Source organism: Sipha flava, unplaced genomic scaffold (genome assembly GCF_003268045.1).
Source record: "Sipha flava isolate LNK unplaced genomic scaffold, YSA_version1 299_pilon_pilon, whole genome shotgun sequence".
Lineage (NCBI taxonomy): Eukaryota > Metazoa > Arthropoda > Insecta > Hemiptera > Aphididae > Sipha > Sipha flava.
The window spans coordinates 979,515-1,005,927 of record NW_020272971.1 but is presented as its reverse complement, the minus strand read 5'-3'; the positions used below and the strand labels follow the sequence as shown (position 1 = coordinate 1,005,927).

Genomic DNA, 26,413 nt, shown 5'->3' with positions numbered 1-26,413 from the left:
AATACAGTGAAACCTCCACTAACGGACATCTTCCAATAGCGGAAGTTTTTTAGGGAACGGGAACATTTTCACTTCTTTTCAATGGAAAAACCTCCTAATAATGGACTCTCCGAATAACGGACATTATTTTAATCTTTATTTGAAAATAATTCGTATTCAAATTCGGATGTACTCTCGTAATAATGTAATTATGATAACAAACTTGTTATGGAATGATAAGATTACAATTCTTTGGATGCTTTGTCTGCTGAAAAGAGCATAAGTTATTTTATTTCGTCAATAGAGATAAAGAGCAGTTCTATTTTTACTTCTGCTATAATATTAGGGAATGATATTACTAATGAGATTGCACAGAGACGGTGTAATTATAAACAAACAAAGCTCAACGATTTTTTCAAACAAAAATAATCTAAAAATACATGTATGTACATAATTTTAATTTTGATTGCCAAAATATACCTTAAATAATAATAATTAATAATAATTTGTAAAAATATAAAAATTTAATAATTTACATTAAATAATGAGTAATAACATAATACATACATACTACATTATTATATAAATACATTTCAAAAGTATCCCCTCTGAATAATCGACACCTCCGAATAACGGACAACATTTTGGTGACCGAGAGTGTCCGCTATTCATAGGTTTCATTGTATTATATATCATAAAAATAATTTACTTATTACTTATTACTTAAATACTCGAATTTGTAAATGTTTAGAGGTAAATAACTATTTTAATTTTTATTTAATGCGTTTACATTAACTATAGTAATTAATATAAAAAGAAGATATTAATTGAGAGGTATGAAGAATGAATAATGTAGAGTTTTCTTTGGATGTTGTAAAATATTTTGAGCGCAATTGGTGTATGAAAAGGTCATTTTAAGTGCAAATGGTAAACGACCGATGAATCCTCCCTCGGTTTTGTAAGAAAAAAAAACTGATGTTGGGTGTTTGAATTAACTTTTACAATTTCGCAACATAACTTGATGTGGACTTTGGTGCCACTGGGTGTATAAGTCTAATATTCAGCGTATGCCTCCAATCAATAATGACATAAATACAATATTTTGAATCTAAAGGACAACGTCCTTTTATTCATATATTATTCCCTTCCTTGTCGCTTCGCTTTCGTTACGAAGTGGAAAATGTAAAAAATGCGTCTATAACATCAAATTTATGTGTTATTATATTAGTAATTTAAATTATATAAATAACTTAATAATTTAAAGACCTATTATAAAATATATTATACGTTTATATATATATATATATATAGTATAAACAAATATTATAAATTCGACCAAAAGAACTATGTAGAAATCGATTTATTTTTATTACATATATATATACCTAGATTAACAAAATGACAATCTTGATGAAAATCGTTTCTTTCTAAAGTATAAAAATCAAATTTAAAAGTGTTTGTACTGTAACATATCTACTATACTTATTTAATTATTCTAAGCTATTATAAATCGAAATGTTTTAATTGCATTATGTTAAAATAAAGCTTTACTTCGGTATTTATCAAAATAAAATTAAATAATTAAAATAAAAAATAAACAAATTTAGCTGACCGAAAATTTCATGTTTGGTTTTTGTATTTAATATTATACGAGTATATAGGTCACGCAAAATTATCCGATTTAATATACTGCTATAATAAAACCATGATGAACACCTTATTTTGTTTTTGGTAGAGTTATAAATTTACTATATAGATCTGGGTATTTAAAGTTAAAAATGTATCCCTTTGTACGACAAATTCTTTACCCAGTAAAACACAGTTTTCCTAACTATATTTCATCTAAGTCATGTGATTTAAATTTGTGTTTAAAAATAATTAGTTTAATGTATAAGGTACATGCGTGCGTGTGCTAATAATGGTTTTTAACATTGTCGCACTTTGCAAAAGTTTTGTATATTGCATATTAATCGTTTATTATTCAACTTCGTTCAAACCATACCAACTAGTATGTTGACTGTGTTTACATTATCGTTAAAATTAACGCGCTCAATGGTTTATTATGATTTAAATGGAATGCGATGTGAGTAAAATATCGAATCATTTGTATCATACCTAGTATGTTTATTTATTTAAAATATCATAGAAAATTTTTCTTATCGATCTGAATTAATAGATTTAATATATATATTAATTAAAATTTTATAAAATGTTAATGAGTTTAATATTTAGACGTAAATATTCATATTTTATAAGTTATCATTAGAAAAAACGGTTACCATAATATTTTAATTACACCACATATTTCAATGGAGGTACTATGTAGTACATAATGAATTTAAACGAGCGTTGTCATTTTTAACTCTAGATTATGTTCAAGAAAAAGAGTTTCTGTTTTTATTTACACGTAAATTCTCTTAAATAGTTTATTAGTGTATAGAGGCTAGAGGCTATACAAATACCCTAACTTTTACCAACGCGAATAGAAATACAACTGCTGTATTCGCTAATCGATGACAAATTCACTTTCAAATCTACGTGACTGACCTGGCATAACCAAACGATCTTAGGTTAGAGTAGGTAAATGTAAAAAAGGGTGGTGTATTTTATTATGTTTAAATTCAGTAAAAGGTTAGTGACGCATTTAGGGGAGGGGGGCGATGGCCTCGTGGGGCATTTTTTAGGGGCAGCATAAGATTTTTACATAGCCCATTTTATGCTGATGAACAATAAAATAAATTGGTTAATTTTTTTTGTATCTAAGATAATATTCTAAGATTGGAAATATGCATAGAAGGAGGGGGACAAAAAATTGTCGACAAAAAACAAACCTTTCCTTCAAAACGTAAATAAGCAAAAAGAAAGTCTTAGGTATAATTTGTTGTACGTAGAATACGTAATCCGTAATCTGAAAAAAAGATTTACAATATATATACATATAATAGAGATATATAATAACATAATATAATAAATTAAAATATAATAATAATAAATAATAAATAAACCCATTTTATATTTGTGACTAATTTATAATGATAACATATTGTTTAAAGTTTAAACTGTGCTTTCTTTTTCTAACAAGTAAAAATTGTTGAATGGACATTTTTGATTAAATAGTCAGTGGGAATTGGTTCCACCAGAGAATACAAAAAGTGAATACATTAAAAACAAAAATGTAACAAATAAGTTGGAAAGCGCTTGAAAAGATAACGATAATGTAAAGAATGTTATACGGTCTATGGGTGGTTACTTGAAGGTAAGTTCCGACGCGCTCAGTAGGTGGAAAAAGTTAAATAATTATTGTGTGTGTGTGTGGGGGGGGGGGACGTTAGCACCTGGACGCCAAATTTCTGAATAAGTCTCTGCAAAAATTCCATTGCTCCGTATTATTGTTTGTACACAAAATTAAACTCGTCCGGTAATATCTTGATGGTTAATGGAGTAAGAGATTTTTTTAATAATACGTGTGTATTTGTTCGTTTACATGTGTCATGTGTACTGTGTACATAATGTATAAATGTAGTTTGCGCGGTTCATAGACTTTTCATTTCACACTGACTATTTTTATCGCATTATCGTACTAGGGTCCTTGACCTTAAACCACGTTATCTACTGTGAAAAAAAAATACATATGTTACAACGCGAGTATAAAAATCGTTGTTTATATTGTTCGCATCGAATAATACATAAATATTATTTGATTTCTTCAATGAGCACATTTTTCGGCAATCAGTCGTTACTTCGAATCCTCTCTGTGATTGTATACTTGAAATATGAAAAAATATAAAATATAAAATATATAAAATTACTTATATTCATTACATATTATTTAAAATGTTAATTTCTTTAACAAATATTTGATAATTTGTTTTACAAGATAACAATTCTTACGGCACTATACGGCAAATACATGTGTACGCTCGAATGCGTTTTACATAATTAAATTATGTTATAACACATTTTCTAAATAACAAATACACAAATAACAGTTAGTATGCAGTTATCTTTAAAATTTCAGTTATTTTGTTGTATTAGTTTAGGTACTGACTGATGGTTGTAAAAATAAAGTCTCGTTAATTTTTTTTGTTAAATTTGTTACGGAATGTATCTTTACTACATATTTTCGCTATAGCGATTCCTAACAAATTTGTTTTGTTCATTTTATATACGTATTATATTATAAAGTGTGCAATACGTGTTCAGTCAAGAACCAAATAAAATTTTAAGAAAGAAAAACGTGGCCCATTATTCATATTCTTAACCTATTTATAGTATATAGACGGTATTCGTTACAAATTATTATAATATTACATGTTCACTTGAAAAACTGAATATATATAATATACATAAGTTTTTTGTAATCCTTAAAAATACGGCGTATATAAATATACGTATAAAAACTGATCAATAAGTGAAGAAGTTGACATAGAATCGACGAACACGTAAATTCTGTCCGCTCTGCAATACATCTCAATACAGTGTATAAAATATATACGTATTATAATATGTATAGTATTATATAAATATAATAATAAAGATAATTTGTCACTTAAGTATTTATTCAATAATACTCATGCTTTGCATGTATTACATTAATATATCTATGCTTTTTATGTTTTTTTTAATTACATTCGTATGTATAACTATTTTAAACGGTACTTTAATAGTATAATTATTTTCATTCAAATCAATGAAATTCATTTAAATATGTATAAACACGTTCGATAAACACATTTGCAGACATTTTTTCTCTCGTAAAATAATTGTTATGTTGTTACTAATATATATGATTTTGAAGTATGTTTGAGTATATTGTATAAAGTTAAATGACCTGTATGGAAAACGAAAGGACGTACAGAGGGGGTAATTACCTGTCGATTTGCATAGTTTTTATTTGAATATGTATATTAGGTGCAGTCATTGTTGATACGTCGTACGATGACGTTTGTAAAATTTCATAATGTTTTTCGCGTAGACAATACATCGTTATAATTAGTAGTCGATTATATAATTATTATGTTATTTCTTTTTAATAAATAAAAATGTAATACGTACGGAATGCTTTTTACGTCGTAATATCATGTAGAAATAAGCACATTATTATAGTTGAACAAAGTTATTGGTATACGTTTGTTTTGTAGAATCGAAAAATATATTTCTGTAACGCATATCATGAGCAAATAAATTGATGACGTGCCATAGCGTAAACAAATTATTTCATTGACATATGGACAGCGGTGTCGATTTAAAAACTCACTAGTTGTACATTTCTTACAGAAACACGAATAATAAAAGCATGCAATGTGTTAAAACTCGGCGAAATGTCACAGTTCAAATTTTTAAGACTCCCCGGGGATTTCCGATCCCTAATCGTTGGACGTGTGTATACGAACCCCGTTGGGCATGTGTTGTTAAGCAACAATTTACGCGAAGCGATATAATTTGTTCAATGTAATTCTCTACTCTAGTTTGTACCATTTGCAGATAATATAAAATTTTATGACAACCAAGAGTGTAGCAAAGTATAATGACACCCGTGAAATATTAACGATCCTATATTTTTTATCCTTAAACGTTTAATTTAAATTTTGTTCAACACATTTTTTTTCTTGCAGCTTATAAATAATTTTCGATTACGTGAATACTGAAAGTCCGATTTAATCCGAATGTTCCTTACTCAGAAACCTTGACGGAATCGTAAGAACATGAGAGATGTACGTCCTTTTAATGATTATGGTATATTTTCACTGTTATAATGTATATATGCTAGTGTTATTATTTTTCGTATTAAAACGTGTGCCACTGAATTTACTGAATACATTTCCGTAGGTATATATCATATTATATTATCATTGCATATATTATAACTGTTAAACATAAATATCCCAAAATATAATTATAAATCTAAATGTATTTCCATGTCATTAAATATAAAGACTTGTTTGGAAATAAGTATTTAGGAAAATGCAACGGCGGTGTATATACTTCGCCGTCGCGATAATTTTGTTTCCGAAATGATTATATCCCGTTGTTGCTAGTAATGAATTCTAATAATTTGACGAAAAATGTGTTGTTATTTCAAGCGTATATTATTAAAAGATTACCGGTAACAATAGCGATGTTCTGACAACAGCGGTAATATTGTATTGTTCTTTGGGTAACTTAAATTGTATTCCAGGAACGAACTCCGTCTTACTGGAAAAAACGTTATTAATAATGAAAGATTAGAGGAAAAACAAATAAAAAACTTCTCTTGAACACATATAATATGTATTTTATTAAAACGAGAGAAAAAGTCTCAATTTTCCATCGTGACAGTGACGGAAACTGTTATGAAAGTTTTTGCAAACGTTACACGTTTATATATGAGTATATATATAATAACATATGTTATATAGACGCGTGCCTCAAGAGAAACAGGTTACCGTTTAGTCTTCGCTGCAGTAATGAATACCCGTTATGGTAACTCGACCATGACCACAATAATTTTGTGTCGATATCGCACATCTATAGTGTGCGTGTGTGTTAGTTGCATCGTAATGTAACGACGCATTTTAACCGAAAAATATTCTTTCCATTTTATTTTATTTTTATCTAATGAGATTTTAATAAGGATATTATCTCAACGATTATTATTTACATACATAAGCGTGCGCAGACATTACTGACAGGGTAGTCGTACATAACACATTAACAACGAATTTGGATGAGGTAACTAAATTTAACTTAATAATAATTTTTTTTCCAATATTCTTATACATATATTTACCGTTTACGGGCGTTTCGAAGTGGTTGAGCATAAAATGGTTATTTATTATTGTGATAATATTGAAAATTTTGTTGAGGGAATGAAAGTTCACAGAGTAGTCAAGTGTTTACTTTGACTACCCAGTACGCACTTTTATGTTCACGTATCATTAACAGTAGTCGTATAGATTAACAAAGCTCACATACTACTGGATTTGGAGGCCTTATTGAAGTATAAAGTTAAGAGTATGCATAATTATATTTACATCATCACACGAAAGAGCGTTGATGAGAGAAAAGTTAATACCAGGAGGGAAAAAAAACTTAACTAAGCTCTTTGGGAAAAGAGATTGACAGTTTAGGGGCAGATGATGGCTTCCCGTTTTTTCTTACGCAATAATAATCAAGCATTACTATTACAATTCTATGCAAAACAAAAATAATCGATTTTCGGTAACCGAAAAGCCTTACCTGTGACGCATAGAGGTCCAAACTAGAGGTGAAACACGTGTAATTATAAATGCATATTGGACTCCAAAAAAAGGTTCCATGGAATATTCTCAAAGGTTGCTCAATATGTATGTGAATATTGAGAGTGATAATTGTAATGAACAATAATCATGAGCCGTCGTTAAAACATTTTTTTTGAAATATTGGTTTTTCAATAAATAACTGAAAAATTGAGGTTCAGTTGGAGTTAGAGACAAAGTTAAGTTCACGAAACAAACACTATGTATTTCCTAAGGGTTCCGTAATCGAAAAAATTTGGAAACCGCTGGTGTATAGTTTAATTTGTAATGTTTGCGTTTGTTATACGACGTACTGTAACTGTAGTCGTGGTCGGTCCAATGGTTTTTTTTTCATAGTTCTACGACGACGATCGTTTAAAGAAGATTACGGGTATATAACGATAAACCGCAAAACCGTTCCGATTGCGAATTACACTTATATTGCAAATTATTTTAATTTTATATCCATATAGTTCTTTTTTTTTTTTTCGTTTTAACCGACGACGACGCGGGATCTGCTTTCGCATTGCTTCCGCGGCGTCGCCAAATCCATAGTTCTACAATATCTTATATTAAGGTTAATTCAGTATTGTTAAAAATACTTTTCAAAATTATTTCAAATAGTTATTTAAATACTTCAATTAAAAAGTATTAAACAATTTATTTAAATACAAATACTTTTGCTAATAATTATTTAAATACATTTACTGATATATTCAAAAAATATTTAAATTTTTTTAAGCTTTGTTGTTGTCAGATTCTTATTTCTTAAAAAAACTATGACAAAATTACATTCATTTTTAGTGACTAGGTAACGTTTTAAACTAGTTTTAACAATTATTAAACGTGTAACGAGTGTCGGAAAATGTGATTATGTTGGGCTACTGGGATTCGGGGTGTCGCCGTGTTACGATACTATAAAATATAAATAGTTAAATAGATATACGATACACGGGAAATATTATTTTCCCCGTAATATTTTTAAATATTTTTTGTCGATAACAACATTTATAATCGTCACTTCGTCTCGTCGACGATAAGTATTTTTTTCAAAATCGAAAAACCAAACTAAAATTCTTGTTCGAACATTTTGTATTTAATATTTTCAAATAAAAAATATAATAATAAGTAATTAAATTATTATTTAAGTATTGAGTACTAAGTAGCAATTCTATAATATCTGTATATCGTAAAAGTATCATTAACATGATTTGATGGCATTAACAAGTTATTTACGTGTTTTATAGTAATAGTGAACAATAATTATGAAATATTTATTATTAATATTTTTAACATAATAAATATTTATTATTTATTAGAGGTGTCTAAAACAAATTTTTGTTGTGCTTATAAAATTTCTCTGATTTTAATTTTTATTGACCAATTTACTTAAGTTTTTTATTAATATTATTATCAAAAAATCTGTGGATACCATTTAAATTGAATAAACCCCTCTAGGAATTAGAATTTTAGAAGAATATGTACCTATTAACAGTGTTGAATCCAGACATTTTTTCTGGGGGATGCTTTCTTTTTTTTAATCAATGAAACATTTTGACTTCATGAAATATACATACCTCTTACTACATATTATATTATTACTATTACTTATTACAATTAGAATATTTTTGATTTAGATACAACTACAAAACAAATTAGAAACAAATTATTAATTTTTTTTATCAATTTAACTTCACTAGATACGTTAATCGTAACGAGTATTGTTGAAAGTTGTATTTGTCTGGGGGGAGGTGAATAAAATTTCATTGTGGGCAGATACCTCTGCTGAAGTATACCTGGATTCAACACTGCCTATAAATAAACTTATAACATTATATATAACATATTATGTTATATATGTCCTTTATATTTATGTATTATTATATTATCTATGTCGTGTACACGGGCGTACATGGAATTTACGTGTGCCATCTATATTCTATAGATTCCATAGCACGAATTCGATCACGTAGAAATTCTTCGTTTATTTATATTATTATTACTTTCAATACTTTCTTTTGATTTTATTATGCCCACAAATGTAAAAAGAATTCAAACATCTGAATTTTTACGATGTTTTCGTGCAATAGCGTAACAACCGTAGCTTTAAAACGTAAACATGCGTATACGACAACCACGACGATTTTTTTCCGTTAGTTTTCACGCATGTGGTTCGCGTGACGACGGTAAAAATAAAATGGCTATCGAGAAAGCCGAGTTTACACTCGGCACACGGTAGAAGATACCTACGGGTTTGGTGGATTGCCAAGAATGTCTGTTCGACATTCAGATTTCGGATGTCTACTCGTATATATACATACATAATGTATAGAAAAAACACTCGTTGAACATTTTTATTGCAAAACAAAATCGCCGCCGTTCGACGTCCACAAAATCCATAAACATTTTGAGACCGTCGCGAGTGTGTACTTCGGCAATGTAAAAATGTGTTCGTACTGCTATACATATGTTTTATACATATATTATACATATACTATACATATATTATCTGTTAAAACAATAATTGCAATGTACGCGTAAAGGTCGTTAAATCGAAAAATTCTGTTAGTGTTGTTAATAATTCATTAAACTCAATAATATGCTATCTGCGTGTTTAGAAGTAATGTTTATAGGATCATATACACGTTCATCGAACCCATATATTTATATGTATAGTGAGCATGAAATATATGAAATAGGTAATGTTTTTTTTTTCATTTTTTGCTGTTGAATATTGATAAATATTATAATTAAATAGTTTCGTTTTTGATGTGTTCTATATGTATTGTTGCTGCAAACGTATCGTGCGTTGAGTATTTTGAATTTATTAGTTTTTATCAGCTACTACGCTACTCGTATTTAAGTACTATAACATATTTTCGCTAATACATCGTATGGTAGTAATTTCATTGAACGGGTTTACGGAAAATAATATGTATAAAAATTTAAATAAATGCATATTTTATACGTATATTGTGTCAAGAAATTACATTACTTGAATTTTAATTACGGTCTACCACGGTTTCGTACGACAACTCCGAACGGCAATTAAAATATTAGTTGAGTAAGTTCTTTTTTTTCTTATAACTATTAAAAACCATTAAAAACATATTTTTTTCCAATAATAAAAATCATTATTAGTATTATGTAACTAACCATTTAGTGTAAATCAAATTTTAGTCTTGTCAAATTTTTGTTTGTGCAGCCGCGTAAACAAATCGTACCAGATTGACAAAATATTATTTCGATGAAAATGTACTGTCATTTTTATAATTTGTAAACCATTGTTTTTCCCTGCAATTATTTCATTTAACGTGTAGCGTTTTATTGGTTTCAACTATCCCGAGTTTTTTAGTTTTTTTTTTTCGTAATTCAAGTGCATTGTAATTTGTATTATTTTCAAAAGATAAATCGTTCACGGTACATTCGGCTGAGTATACGATAGAAGAAAATGATACATTTTTTTTTTATTATAGTCTTTTATTGTGTATACAATATTTTTTATTGATTCAATTTAACAGAAAATTGAGGAATCACTTATATGTAGTTGTTGAAAAAAAATTAATTTGTATCATATGAGTAAGTGTGTTTGAGTCTATGCCCAGTCGGTTAAATGTTCAACATCTTATTTTCTCATTTGTACTTATAAATTTATGATTATATTTATTGTATAGAATTAAATAAATATAAAAATGTTTAGTTTATATTGTATACATTTAGAATATATATATATATACATTCATATATTTCATTCAAACAATTATATGTTAGGCTATAATTTATTGTATGTAAACTTAGTTCGCTTTCATACACAACTATACATAATTATTTGGAATTGTATAATTCCATACAAATTTAATTTAAATATGAAATATTTTAAAAATATTCAGTGGTGTAGTAAGAGTATGGTGAACTGTACTTATGCCAAGAGTGCTAATTACAAAGTGGTGCAACATTTTGCAAAAGTCATATTTTTATTTTACCTTTAAAACGAAATTTTTCCGTTACGTTTTTTGAAATATATAGATTTTGCCTAATTATACACACCACATATAAATTTAATGATGAAATTATGAAAATAGAACAAGTGAATTCATAATGGAAATTTCATATGAAAAAATTATCGATAAATTCGCTAGTCTTAAATTGTGAATAACAAATGTTCAAAGTTTAGAGTAATTTTCTTCTATGTTTTCCCGTGGCCGAATTCTGTTTTATTTAAATTATAACGTTCATTAAGACAATTTTTTTTTTTTTTTGTAGTAATAATACGAAAATAAATAAAAAACAATATTTTTAAAATCGCGAGATAATACAACAGTACGAATGAATGCGCATATTATTTTCTATGATCCCAATGGGTCTTTGCTGCCGAATAAAAAAAATAATGATTTCATGTCGAAAGAGATAAATATTCAACTGACAATTATACAACGTTCATGTGAAGTAATATTAACAGTATATAATATGTGTACAGTGAGGGAAAAAACTTTTTTTTCCGTATACTACCATTATAATGTTCTCGCGTAGAAGAGAAGAGGTAAACAACGACCAAAACACACGTTTATCTTCCGCCAGTTGAATGTTTTCGACCTTTTTGTGCATTGCCGTTACCACCCGGGGTCGTAGTGGCAGTGGTGCTGCAGCAGACAATGCATTTGGACATCGCACGTACGTGGTAAATCGTACGCATATATTATTATCGGTGTTCCTTCACGTCTTCCTTCTCGCGCGACAACAATGGCGTACCACATAATAACCATCATATCCATGTGCATATACGACTATCGACAACCTATAGAGACCTAAACATGTATGTATGTACAAGTATATCATGACCAAAAGCAAACGGGTACATAATAAAAGGTGGTGGACATTTATTATTGTTATTATTATTATGTCTTCATCACAACCCTTTTTCCACTATCGTAAACGTAAAATTTGTATACAGCATAACAAAACACCAATAATATACATGAATCAGTAATATATATATATAGACTCCATATTCATAGGAGAGACTAGCGAGACTCCTAGAACGGAAGAGACACAGCGGTGGTGAGTGAATGTTACTGCTGTATTTTAAACTTGAAACCAATTTACCACTGCTCTCGAAAAAATGATTTAGAAAACTTTTAAAAAAATTATTATTATTACCTTTACAGTATTAACTAGACATTATTTCCTATCAGTAATCTTTTATGATTTTGATGATCAAAGCAATCATTTTAATCAAAATTGTGTTGTAATCAGACTAAAAAAAAAAAACAACATAATTTCATTCAAATTTTAAAAAATACGGCGTATTTAAATGTGTATAATATATATTATATTTAAAATAAACGCATACGACGAACTCGTTTCTGGTCGCCGAACAAAAAACGCACGCCGTTTGTATACTTATTCATTTCAATATACGTTTCTCTTGTGCATGGTTTACGTTCTTCGCAATGCGATCGGTATAATATAACAGGATATATTATATTCTTTTTTAAAAATAATTTAAATCTGGTCTTGTTTTTTTTTTCACCGACAACCTGTTATTTACATTTATTCTGTGTATATTGAGGTGTATCGATTTTGAAAATAGCGGTATGTTTACAGCAACGATATTTCATCAAATGTATTTACGAAATTAACTTTGTTTGGTATGTTAGGGTTTTTTAAAGGCACATGATTGGATTTTTATTTCGAGTAGCATCAAAAACTCGCATTAATTAAAAATATAAAATCTTAAAACCCATACGGTATAGTTCGGACTACACCTTGAGGTGGTCTATACATTTTCTTTCTCGTTTAAAAACAATTTATATTTTTAAGCCGTTTCCGTACCCTATTGTGTTAATTTCCAATACGACTTTGATTAGTTTATAAGTGTATTTGTGTATGTGACCCGAGTGCCCGCAAAATGTCTTACAATCTGCGTGTGAAAAGTTTTGGGTTTGCAAAAATAAAACAAAATCTAGGTCAATTACTGTGAGGATGGTTGAAAATAAAATATTCAGAGATATAGAAGAGAGTAAAATCTTTTTATTGCATGTATACGGTTTTTTAAATGCATAATATGTAATATTTTGCTTATATTAATTAAAATAACGTATTTATAGTTATATTCATAGTCCCTGTACTTTGACGATGTCGTTTTATTATCTTATCTGAGACCTAACGGGACAAGTATATATAATAATCTGTTATTGAGTTAGTTTTCGTGAATCATACATTAGTCATGTTTGTTTTTTCGTGTTTGTCGTGATCCGGGTGTGCGTGATTTTCAATTTAATTAATTTATACTTAAAGTGCTGAAAATCAGAACAACTACGTTTAGTAGGCTAAACAAATTTTTTGCTGAATATAAAGGTATTTTTCCTCAGATGGCTTAGGTTTATTAGTTTAATTTTTTTGCATATTTTTTGTTTTTAGGGCATACTTATTCCTATAGAATAAGAGCATATATGCATGTTTTATAATGCATATTTCTAAATTTTTTAGAGCATATAAATTAGGGCCTTTATTATAACTTATACGTTTATGATGTGATTTCGGTGATATTTGCTATGCATCTATTCCCTCAGTATAGGTTTATCTTATTCATAATTTTATAATATGACGGTGACTTATAATATATAATTTTTTTTGTTATATAAGCTTTAATAGTTAAATAATTAAGGTTCCAGTTATAGTATGTTTAGAAATCTAAATGTTTCATAAAAATAGTATTTTTTGAAAATTAAATAATTACCATGAGAATGTTCACATTTTACATTTATTTTTAACAAAGTAATAAAAAGAAAATTAAGATACTTTCAAAAAAAAAATGAAATTAAAATCGGAGGGTTACCTGTGTGGAATAAATTGTGATTGCGCATTTATTTTAATTAATAATAAAATTTATATTAAAAAAAGGCTTATCCAACATTTTTTAGTTTTCATACTAAATGCATATTGTGTTACTTCTGATACGTCTTTTGTTTTTATACTTATTGATAATATTTTTCTTGTATAATATCTTACGAATTTTTGTACTTAATGTCCTTCAAATTTTTTTAATAATATAAAATTATTTAATCTTTATACATAGTACAATAAAAAAAAAAAATAATTTTCCTGAAATCCCGTGTTTTTTTTTAACCGTATGTAACAAACAAGTGTTCTTTGGCAAATGCAATTTAAAAATGGTTTTCAATGCTTTGTGAAATATTTCTTTGGATGAATTATTCATTGGAGAAATTGTGTGAAAATGTAAAAGTATAATAATAATCCAGTAGTTTAAATCATATTTATGAACACAAGTCGATTAGACGATTATCATAATGCTTAACTTGTTTCATTTTTCACTTTATCGTAAACCTAATTGCATTTGTTTCTTAAGTGATTTATTTTAATTTATTTATGAAATTGTCTCTATTATATTTACTAATCTAATCTTTTAATGTGCAAATATTAGGTGTAAAATTTTAAATAAAATAATAAAGCTGTGGTCTGTGAATATAAAATGTGTTGTAAATACGTGCCTTTCAATTATCGGCTGAGGTTTTATAGTACCATAGTTAGTGGTACATAGTACTACTATATGGGTAGTACACATACACATGATTTTTCACTAATGTCTTATTCGAAACACATGTTTAACTCGGTATCTCTCGACATTCGTTCAGTGTGAATTCTTTGTAAAACGAATAATTCAATTTGCACTCTACAGTAAAATAGTTCAGTATTTATTACAACTGCTACACATATATAATTATAAATTATATAAACGCAACTCGTATGCATATTTTTATGTAATACTCATGTACATTATAAATTATTACGGGAAATGTATTATTATAGATTGTAGAGTATAGACGATGTAGTAATACCTACATAGTATTTATATTATATTATATAAGATTAATATTATTAATATTATTAATATTATTTAAGATTAATAACTACTGAATTATATTGATTTTTATTATTTGGCTTTCTTCAATCGAAATAGATTTATATTACTTTTATTTAATAAATATCAACAAATTATAAAAATTCTCTATGAGTTTGATTTGCTTTACAATTTAATTTGACATTTAAAAAAATATCAAAATAATCGCTTCAAATGCATTAAGTACTAAGAATATCTACGATTTTGTTAGATTTAATATCGTACCATACGTATTATTACGTGTTTCTTAATCAGTTATCATGTAAGATAGATATAGTTATTTACTTTATAGACAAATATAAAAATAAACATAAATTAAAAATCTATCAACGGAAACCGCGTGTCATCTTACTTCCTATTGAACAAAATTGATAATTTATTAATTTCAATTCTTATAGACGAATCCGTGTATCAACAACTTTCTGAAGCTTTGTTAAATAATAAAAATATTAGATTCTAGTTCTATAACATTTTTTTTATTAATTATATTATATACTCCGCCATGAGTATAAACTAAGACTAAAAAATATAGAGTATTCTATTATAAACTAAATTATTCATTTAACTTTAAACAAATAATTCAGCATTATTTCTTAAACAAATGCATTAGATATAAACACGTGTAAAATTATATTTTCTTAAATACATTTTATTTATTACAGAACTACAGAATATTAAACATTGGTTGTACTATCTTTACTCTATTCACTGTTGTGTATTCATTATCTATAAATAATATTATAATAAAATCAGTCTTCTTTAATATATTTTCTTGATCGAACAATAATTCTCCGCATAAACTTTTGTCTAGAAATTGATGAAGAATTCTAACAAGGTCCGGGAGATTTCATCCTATTAATATGTTCATTTTTTTTACTTTAGTACACTTTACTTTAAGTAAAAATGTTACCAAAATGGTTAAATATATGTGTATATATATATGTTTTATTTAATTATTATTTTCCTATTCATAAGTGTTGTATAAAATGTTCTTTTGCCTTGCGAGAATTAGTACATAATTATGATGGGCCGTATTGAAACTACAACCGGCCCACCGATATTTCCTCGATATCATCACACACCGGAGCAGTCCAATCCAGTCTTAATTTCGTTCGAAAACTGCTGATGCCCGACAGTTATTTATAATAATAATATCGTACTATTGTTATAAACGCAAACCTGCGGCACCGGCGACGTAGCGTATATTATCGACGAATCGATAAATTCTCCCTCGCGCCACGCGGACGAAACTCGTTTGACGATAAAATAAATTCACAACAGCTGCAACGACCGACAGCAGTTTTGTAATAATATAAACGTCGATCGCGTTGACCACGCGCTACAAAGAAATCATCGTATTAGGGATACGGTATCGCGTACACTCGTCTTCCGTTGTTAATACGAGTTATAACGTAGCATAAAACCGTTCGTTTGTTCAAAGAAAACATTCTTGATCCTAACACGAACGAACGAAATTTTTACTCCATTTAATTATTTTATCTCGTTATGTTCGACGTGATAAACGGAACTTTAGGAGAAAAAAAAAACGTACGGTATACCTGTACGAGTAAAATCATAACGTGAAATCAATTTTTATCGTATACGACACGAGCAAAGTGCAAACGTTTTGGCACTGTACACGTCGACGCGAATATATTATTTTTGTTTGTACGACCCAAGCGCGAGCAAAAAAACATAATAATGTAATTAAATGTTTTGCAAATCTACATGTTAGATTTTGTATAAAGTGTGTGTGTGTGTGTGTAAACGGTTCGATGACGTTCGGACGATGTTGGAAAAACGGTAAAAATAACCGAACCGTTCGGCCGATCGATACGATTGCGAAACGCAGCAGTAGTTTCGCGAAACAAATATAATACGACGAATGTCTTTGTTGCGGACGTTTCATTTCGTCGGAGCCGGTGTGTCGAAACGGCGGCGTGGCGGTTTTGCGGGCGTTATAATTGTTATTGTTGTTGTTGGACGCCGCCACGCGCGTGGTGAACAAAAAATAAACGCGCTGCACACGTACACCATGTACGTATATGTTACGGGTAAAGTTCGAAAACGAGTGGTTTACACATTACACTCGGGTAAAGTACACCTTATTCATTTGAACAATGTAACGTGTACATTGTCCAGTGTGCTATGGATATGGTATGAAGTAGAAAAAATAACCAATTAATATTATTCAGTAAATTACGTGTTGTTAAACTATTGTTTTATTCGGGAAAAAATTAAATATAGTTACCTATTTATTGATTATACAGTTCAGATTCAGGTAGCATTTCGAATTGCAAACATCTCCTCAGATATACATTTATATATGTTTATATATATTTATTATATATATTTGTTAAACAATTATTTTTACACAAACATTTTTTTGCAGCCGACGCTTATATTAATATTTATTAATGGTTCATTACGATTTATTTGTTTTTTTCACGTTTCTTATTACAGATAATATATTATAATATTTTGATTCCGTTAAATTTACCGAATTCTCGTTTTTTTCACTATGATTAATTGATTAAAACTCTCATAAAATTTATCTTTTTACGAACCCAATTTTTTTTTTAAAAAAAAAGATAAAAAAAAAATGATCAAACATTAATAAACCGAACAAGTGAGCTCGAAAACAGATAGCACCATACTGAAGTTTAAAATTATTGTACATATCAACGCACACGATTTATCGAAATGTACAATTTATATTTTATCGTATTTATTTTACGAAAATACTTTTTCCACTCAAAGGTAGATGATGTACAAATCACCCGGTTAGTGTACCGAAAAAAAAAAAATTAACGTTTTACGAACATGTTTACTTCATACCTTGGGCACGGGGGTTCACCGTAAGCATTGCCCGGGCGATGCGTACGTTACCTAATACACGTACAATATTCGTAACAATGCTTTGCTCGCGCGCGCTCTCAAAATAACGCACGCGGTCGTCTCGTGCGCGCGCAGCGTGAGGCAACCGCGGCCGCCGATGACCGACGGACGGACGCGGTACAGACGGGATAGCAGTTATTGGGCGGACGAGCAGGGGGGGGGCAACAACGCGTTCGGCCAAGTTCACACACACGATCGCGCCGCGTGCTTTTCGTTCACATGTACTACGATCGTTGTTAATACCGGCGTTGCGTTTATTTCCCGAATCATAAAAAACCGCCATTTCGTACATCATCAGGTAACGTGTGGTTTTGGGCAACATTTCCCGGTCAAGATCTTCGAATAATCGGGTTCGCTACAACGCCCTAGAACCGTACGACGGTTATACGAACATTCCTTACCGCTGCGACCACCGTTTCATTACACGCGCGCACATATGTACAAAAATAAATACGCGTACGTATACAGTGCCCACCCGCGTTTTCCAATGTTTATAAATATATATATATATATATATATATAAATATATGTACGTGTGTGTATTTACATACATCACATGCTACGGTCGTATGTGTTTTCCTCGTGCGTCTCACAATGGATGACGATGTGTTTACCACCTCTCCCGTACACTCGTGCCTACGTATATAATTCTGCGCGTGTGCATATACTTTCGTATCTGTGTACGCACGGACGTATTATATATGTATAAGGGTAAATATAACGCCCCGGCGCACTACGCCGCACCCTTTCTGCAGACGGTGGTGCTCCTCGAGCTGTTGAAAATTACTTTTCACTCTGCTGTCGGTACGCGTATATTGTACATGGCATATACCCCCGGTGGCGGTGCACTGAGAGCGCGCCCAACCCTATATGTATAATAAATCGCCTGCGTGGTGTAGCCGTGTTCTCGTACGTTCCATATATTTTGTTTTCAAGTGTATCGGGATTCGATTCGAATTCGTTGTTTTTTTTCCAATTCCGACACTCGTACGTACACGTGTAGTTTCCCGACGCAACATCGATGTGTTCCGAATCAAAATAAATATTTTGTACGTATCATATACTCCCTGTTGACTGCAGTGCGTACATCTCGTTGTATTTACTTGTGCGTGCGCGTGTACCAATATTATACATTATGTTTGTAGAGGAAAAAAACGCGTAGACGTTTCTTTACGGTTTTGGCGAATGGTCAAAATTATATATACGAGAAAAAAAAAATCGTTCCTAAAATTAGTCGGTCCCCGCGACGTTCATACACATCGTTGCTGCCGCGAGATTATATTATGCTCGTACGTATTTTATACACACGCGTACTGCTTTAATAATGTATTCAACCGCGACAAAATTGATTGAACATGATAAACTTTCCTAAGGCTTTGAGTATAAAAGTTACACCAAAACGCATCTTTTGGTATGTATACGTTTCAAAATTTCAAAGTTCTTCTTTAATAGTTCCTCGCTTTGTAAATAAAATGAAAACATTATTTTTCATTATTTGCTCGACAAAATCATTGATCGTCGAGTTTGTAGTAAAAATGTTAAGTAAACATCTTATTCGTACTGTATATATATATATAAACTAAATGTCTAATCATTATTATATAAAGTTTATAAATGAAAATGGTATCCGAACCGACTGCTGAAAAAACGATATTCAAAATGTGAATGTTATGTTAGTTTGAAAAACGATAATTTATGACATATATTAAGCTCAATATCGACGTAAGCATAGATCTTTATGTTTTGTTCTATGCGCTGTATTGTATGACTGTACACATTACTCAAAATTCTTATTCGTTTTATGTTGTTGGAAATGGTTTTCCTTATCAGGAGTAAATGCTTTGTAAATTAATATAGACTTATAAAACACGCGTTGTCCGTTGGTGTATATTTTGTATTATAATTATTTACTATAGCGTTGTACATTTTAGTGAATAATATTACATTCAAAATTAGAATACGAACAAGTGTACTGGGATTATTTTAATTGTAATTATGATTTCAAAATAAGGTCGGATTAGTATATTATATAGTTGGAAATAATAATTGTTTAATATAAGATTCACGAAAATAAAGTATTTGTCTTTATATACGACTACCATATATGTGGCATTTTCACGATATGTCAATACGTCATTTTCAAAATACTAATTTTATAGTAACTTCTTGTTTATCAATAACTTATCGTAAAAGATTTAATTTTTGTTTAAATTTAAAAAAATAATAATAAGAATGGAAGACAGTCGTGCGAAATTCACGCAATTATTACGGTTATTATTTACTTTGCTTTTACTACTTTTTATATTGTATATATTATACATTTTTGTAAATATCTTTTTATTTTACAAAAAAGTTTATAATATCTTTATATTATTTCGTATTTACTACACATATTTTCTTATACTTGTCTTGTAGTTTTACTTACTTTACATTTTTGTGTGTGTGTGTGTGTGTACGAGTATAGTATAAACTGTCTTGATAAATATAAAATCTAATAACAAGAAATTATTCACAGGCATTCATTATATTCATTTCTCACTTGTTTACGATAAATATTGTTCACACCGTAAATTTGTAGTTTAATACAATGGAATTCTAGTTATTCAACAAAAATTTTATTTTAACATTCTACCTCGCCAAAAATATTTAATAGTGCAATTTCTCTACATCACGTCTGTCGGTAAAATATAATAACGTTGTATTTAGCATACTGGATCAGATTATATTAAAACGGTGTTTAATTGTCGTTTCGGTTCGCAAGAAACGAGAAATAAAAACCTCAACCGGTTCTAATCGATTTCAATGTGTTTTAGAAGATCTCATGGTTATTGTATAAAATCCTACCCAGATAATACGTGTACACTAACTAAACCAAGTATATACGTACTGGACGGAGAAAATCGATAATTTAGAATGCGTGTTATTCATTTTGTGTTAGGTCAGGATTCCGTAAAGCTACAAGGTGATCGCCTGTACAGCATTTAATTTTTAGTAATTCTAATCGAATAAAAACGTTAAAATACATTTTTTCATCAATATTACTATGTATTTATATTGATTTTACATATTATTGTATTACTGTTAACGTTAAATAATACGTTAATGTAATTTCGTGAACGTATATATTATCATACATTTAAACACGTGTATGTTTGTTAGTGTTCCTATATGACTATGTTTTAATATATATATTATAATTAAGTTCAAAACATGCTAATTTGGTCGATGCAACTATAAGTGTTATTGAAATTATAATAACTTATTAAAATATGCATATACTATTATAATAGTCGATTCAGTGATAATATATAATTTTGTGCGATAACTGTACGAGATAATTTCTACAATCGCAGCCGCATTGATTTCATTTCCATCACATTTGTTTATAAATGTATATTAAAACAGTGGTATTATTACGCCACGAGTGATTCTTCGTTTCTAAAAATACTTTTTTTTTGCGAGCCAATTGAAATGGAAAAAAATCTTACGGACTACGCGTGGGTTGTTGACCCCTCTTACTGTTGTCGTATAGATTATACCGACAATTGCAGTGGAAACGTGTGCCATATTCGTCGGAACTCACAATATCCCACGAGGAAGTGCGGCGTTATCCTGATACTGTGTAAGAATATAAACTTACGGACGGATCTTTCGATTTAACCAGAGCAAGGAATACACTTGCCCGTAGGATTCCATTACAGTTATTCGGGCAGATCACATTTGATTATTATAGAGTAATGCAATTTCTTGTTATATTTTTGCCGAGAATGTTGTAAATATTCTAATCGCGCGACCGTTTCGGGGATAATTAATCAATAATGTAAATGTGTAGGCACACGATAAACACTGCGTATCAGTAGATTATTGAACATGAACAACTTTATATTAAATATTATGTATATTATAATCTGTTAATTCAATTTTAAATATATATAAATAGATGACACGTGAACTAATCTAAAATTGAGTAGGATTAGTAGTAGACATAATTGTAAGTGGCTCGCAAAATGTATTAAATATATGTACATATATGAGAACTGATGAATGTATTGTATATAACTATATTTGTATAGTATGTAATGTGTAACATGACTTAAATCATTAAATTATAGTAGGAAATAAGATAGATGTATAATGTATAACAAACCACTAACCGTTTGGTTTTATTCCTGTGAAATTTAACAGACAAGGTATTCGTTTGCTAATCAAACTTGCAATAGCAATAAAGCTCGTCCTTTTAATCCCTAATGATGTTGAGAAATTATAAGTCAATGAAAAGTTATTTTTAATGCTTGATTTATAGTATTCATTTGAAAGTCCTATGAAACATATTTTTCCAAAAGATTCTTGCTCAATAAAATATTAAAAAATTTGATAATTTTGTAATTTTATTTATTTTTCACTTACCTTTTTATCAACTTAGTTATTTATAAGTGTATAAATTAACCATTTTAATCTAATCTAATTTAGAATTATTTATCTAAATATATATATATATATATATATATATTATAATGTACAAATAATGTAGTTTTTACGTGGCGTACATAGGTTTTGCTAGTTACCTGGTTAAATTTTCATTAAGGTGTACGTATTTACTAACTCGTAAATTTATTGATATAGTTAGACTGTCTCAAGCTTGCCAGTCGAGGTAAACATAGTGGTTCGAAAAGCCGATTCGTATTGCTTTTAGAAAAAAAATAAAAAATCAATTCGTCCACCTACTTCATGGGGAAAAAACCGCAAAGCGAAACGGTTGTATAAAACGAACACCACTTTTACAATATTCTAACACTAATACTCTGTGCTATGAATGTATAATACGCGTAACTATTCGGTTCGCGCGTTTAAAAGACGACGCATTTCTCTTTATCGCGCACTCGTAGCTTTGATTAAATATTTTTCCTAATAACATTAATTATTATTATTTTTTACGTACGGTTTATGCTCTATGCGATTACAGTCAATGTTATAACACATACATACTTACGAACGGAGCACTGCGAGACGACGTAAACCGATCGGACTGAATCACGCAACAATCGACGAACGTAATTTATTCCGTATGTTCCCGAATTTATCAACCAATGTAGAATAGTGGTTCGTTCAGCATATTTGTAGAAATTTAGGAACCCTTAATTTAGTAGTTGTTGTTATTCATCTGTTATAGTAGGTCACGTAAAACATTACGATATGATCATTCAAAAAAAAAAAAAAAAAACGCTCATTTTGACTTGACTTTTAAAAACGTTTTTCAAATCACATAAAAAATGTGTTTCTTATTTAAACGCATCTCCAAAATATTCGGTTTCTGATACATTGATTCGCTTAAAAAATCTTCTTCTCGGCTGATGATGATCGACTGTACTCAGAATTAATCGAACGCAGCGGACGAATAACACCGTTGAATTCCCAAACAAACGGAACAAGAGATTGTAGGTGCACACGGACCTCTGAAAGCAAGAGTTGTCGTCTCGTTCGGGTGTTAAGTACATCGTTGTTGTTGAATTTCGCACGCGGCGGCGGTCGTTTCGTAGCATTCGTAGATCAGCCGTCGCGGTGCAACGCGGTCCACGCGCGCATTTTTTATGTTATTTTTTTTCGCAGAGCGCGCGCGCAAACCGGTTTAACGCAGTAACGCGCGCGCACGGCGGGGTCAAAACCAGTAAAAACCGAAGGTCGGCCGCCGCCGCCGCAGTACGCTATGCAGTGCACGTTATACTACGTGCGAGCGCCGCGCGGCGCGCTACGGCGATGTGGGCCATGGCCTAGTTCTCGTCCGGTCGCGGTGCGTACCGTACGCTCGTCGTCCAGTCAGTCGCCGTCGCAGTCGCAGTCGTCGTAGTTGTAGAGCGTGCGAGTTTTTGTTTTTCATTTTTTATTTTCAACGGTGCGCGTGGTGCTGTACACAGTTTATTGCCTGCGAACAGTGTTCGTGTAACATGGTGCTCCGTGCGTCTCGTAATCGGTATAATTTTTTATCGCGAAAGTGTACACGAGTGCGACGGTTATAACGCGTCGGTCGGTCGGTTCGCGGGAGTGTTTTTTTTTTTTTTTCACTTTTTTTCCGCGTTATACGTTTAATTTAATTTTTTCCGTCGCGAAATAAAACAAAAAACGGCGGGCAGCAGCAGCGGCAGCAGTGGATTTTTTGTTTATTTTTTTTTTACGCTCCGTGTTTTTTCTCCTTCCGTCGTTTGTTTATTTATTGTTATCGTTTCGTTTTAATTTCGAGTCGGGCGCGGCCTAAACAACAACGCGCCGTGCGCGCGCGCGCCCGTTGTTTGCGAGCCTCGAGACCGACGTGCCTACTCGCAGCTCGGGCGCGTTAATGAAACGAAACAATGTACTCGTTTCGCGAACGCCGTGACCGGACGTCGTCAGTTCTGTTGGACGGAAAATCGGATTGCCGCAACCCGTCTCCAACGCCATCACCGCCGCCACACGATGGAAGTTTTCGAAACCTTTTTCAAAGGTACTCTTTCCTCCTTTTTATTTTCTTCAGCGAAATCGATCATTTCCGTGTATATATTATTCTATTATATTCCGTTTACCACGCGTGAATTCTACGACTGTTCGTCATTGTCGTTGCCGCGTAGTTTTCACTCTTCTCGATGTTTGCGCATTATTCGAATTACAAGATTTCTCGTACGCCTTTGCTTATCGCTCATGTCACTCGTGCAGTACAAAAAAAAAAAAAAAACTTTATGTTTCACTGAAATTCTACACGATAAACTATTGTGCCTAACGTAAGTCTATCAGTGGCGTGATTGGATACAAGGGTGGGTACATATCCCGAAGTATTAACACGTGCTACGAAAGTATCGCAATGAACGACGAAGCGAGTCATCGCCATCCGTGCATTCGATATTCTTAAATTAACAATCAACGATCAACAGACTTATCTGTCACAGCTATTGCTTCGATATCACCTCGTCATTAGATAAAGATAATTGGCTTTTTGTTTTCACAATCATTTTAACATGTGTTTTTTGAATAACTGGTAAAGAATAACAGCTGATATAGGTACAATGAAATAAAATATAATACGAAGGTACAATTTTTTTTCTGATTACTACACGGTTTATATAATATTTAATAATATGTTAAAATTTGAAATTCAGGATCAGTATTTGGACAGATTTCGGTTAGAGAAGCTACCCAATACTAACCGAAACTCTGGAGACTATTGATTAGCCGTATAATCAAAGCTTTTAAAATTAAGTCAAATTTTTACGAAAATACACTTACAATTATATTTTGCTACATATTTTTCAAATTGAAATGCGTGGATATGGCACAGAGATATCATTGTTTCCTATGACACCTCGCCACTGACGTTAATTTATATTATTATTATTATTTCAAATATTTATATCGTACGTTGATAATCTGTTATTTTTATTCATAAAATTCTTATCGAGTCGGTTGACCAATACTAGATAATATATACTCTAATACTATAAAAATAGATTAACCTGTTATTTTACGCGTATTTTCAAACGCACAGATAAAACTATTTGGATCGGTTTGTTTCTGAAATTATTCCGACGTATTTTTCTAGTTATGACCTTGGTCACTACCTTACTTTGAGACGTTGTGAAATTCATCCGGGGACACTCGAGTTTATCGTTTGAAAACTGGCCAATATTAATATTGTCAAACCGTTTCGTTGCGGTCAAGACCATTATTATCGATATAATACGTGGAATTATGAATTATTTATATGAATTTCATCTATTCTGTGGTATAACATCTCACAATATGCGATTAAATATCGATTATATAATGTAAATAATTCACGTTTTATATAATTGTTTTATATTAGGTGCCTATATTTATTATTATGAACCACACCATCATGTATCGTCATAGTAATGTATTACAACGGATCGTTATCGTTAGTTTCACGTTAATATGGTTTTCGTTTCTTTTTTTCATATTTATACTGTTCGTCTCTGATGAATACTTTTCTTTGTTCAATCAATAATTTTCAAGAACAAAGTTATCGACGAATTACTTTAGATTAAAAAACTGCAACATATTTTATTTTTCTAAAATCAACCGAAACGAAAATTAATTTCATGAAGATACGTTTAAAAACATTTAAATTAAGTCCAGTGAATATGTCCTATCAATGCTGTATTGGCGTTTATATTTACATAGATGAAAACTATTTTATCAGAAATGTCTGTTAACAGCATGTTTTTGCACCACCAATTTAACTTTAAATCACCGTAGCATACAAAACGTAGAGAAACTTGTTCTATTGAACAAATAATAAGTACATGCATATTATCGTATACACGCACGGCGGTTGTATTACATTTGAGTATTGAATCCCTATTATGAACAAGTT

The 26,413-nt window shown here is 30.3% G+C and overlaps 1 protein-coding gene across 3 annotated transcripts in view; it reads left to right on the top strand.

Annotated features, from left to right (window-relative positions):
- The window catches only part of LOC112685980 (protein piccolo-like), a 130,229-nt gene that overhangs the window by 68,690 nt on the left and 35,126 nt on the right, over positions 1-26,413 (top strand). Inside the window, exon 1 of one of the 3 annotated variants that reach the window (XM_025558059.1) lies at positions 23,825-24,529. The exons of the other annotated variants lie outside the window; for them this stretch is intronic. The gene's annotated coding sequence lies outside the window, so the exon portion shown is untranslated. Of the gene's footprint in view, positions 1-23,824; positions 24,530-26,413 lie in introns of those variants that run through there. 3 annotated transcript variants of the gene reach the window in all.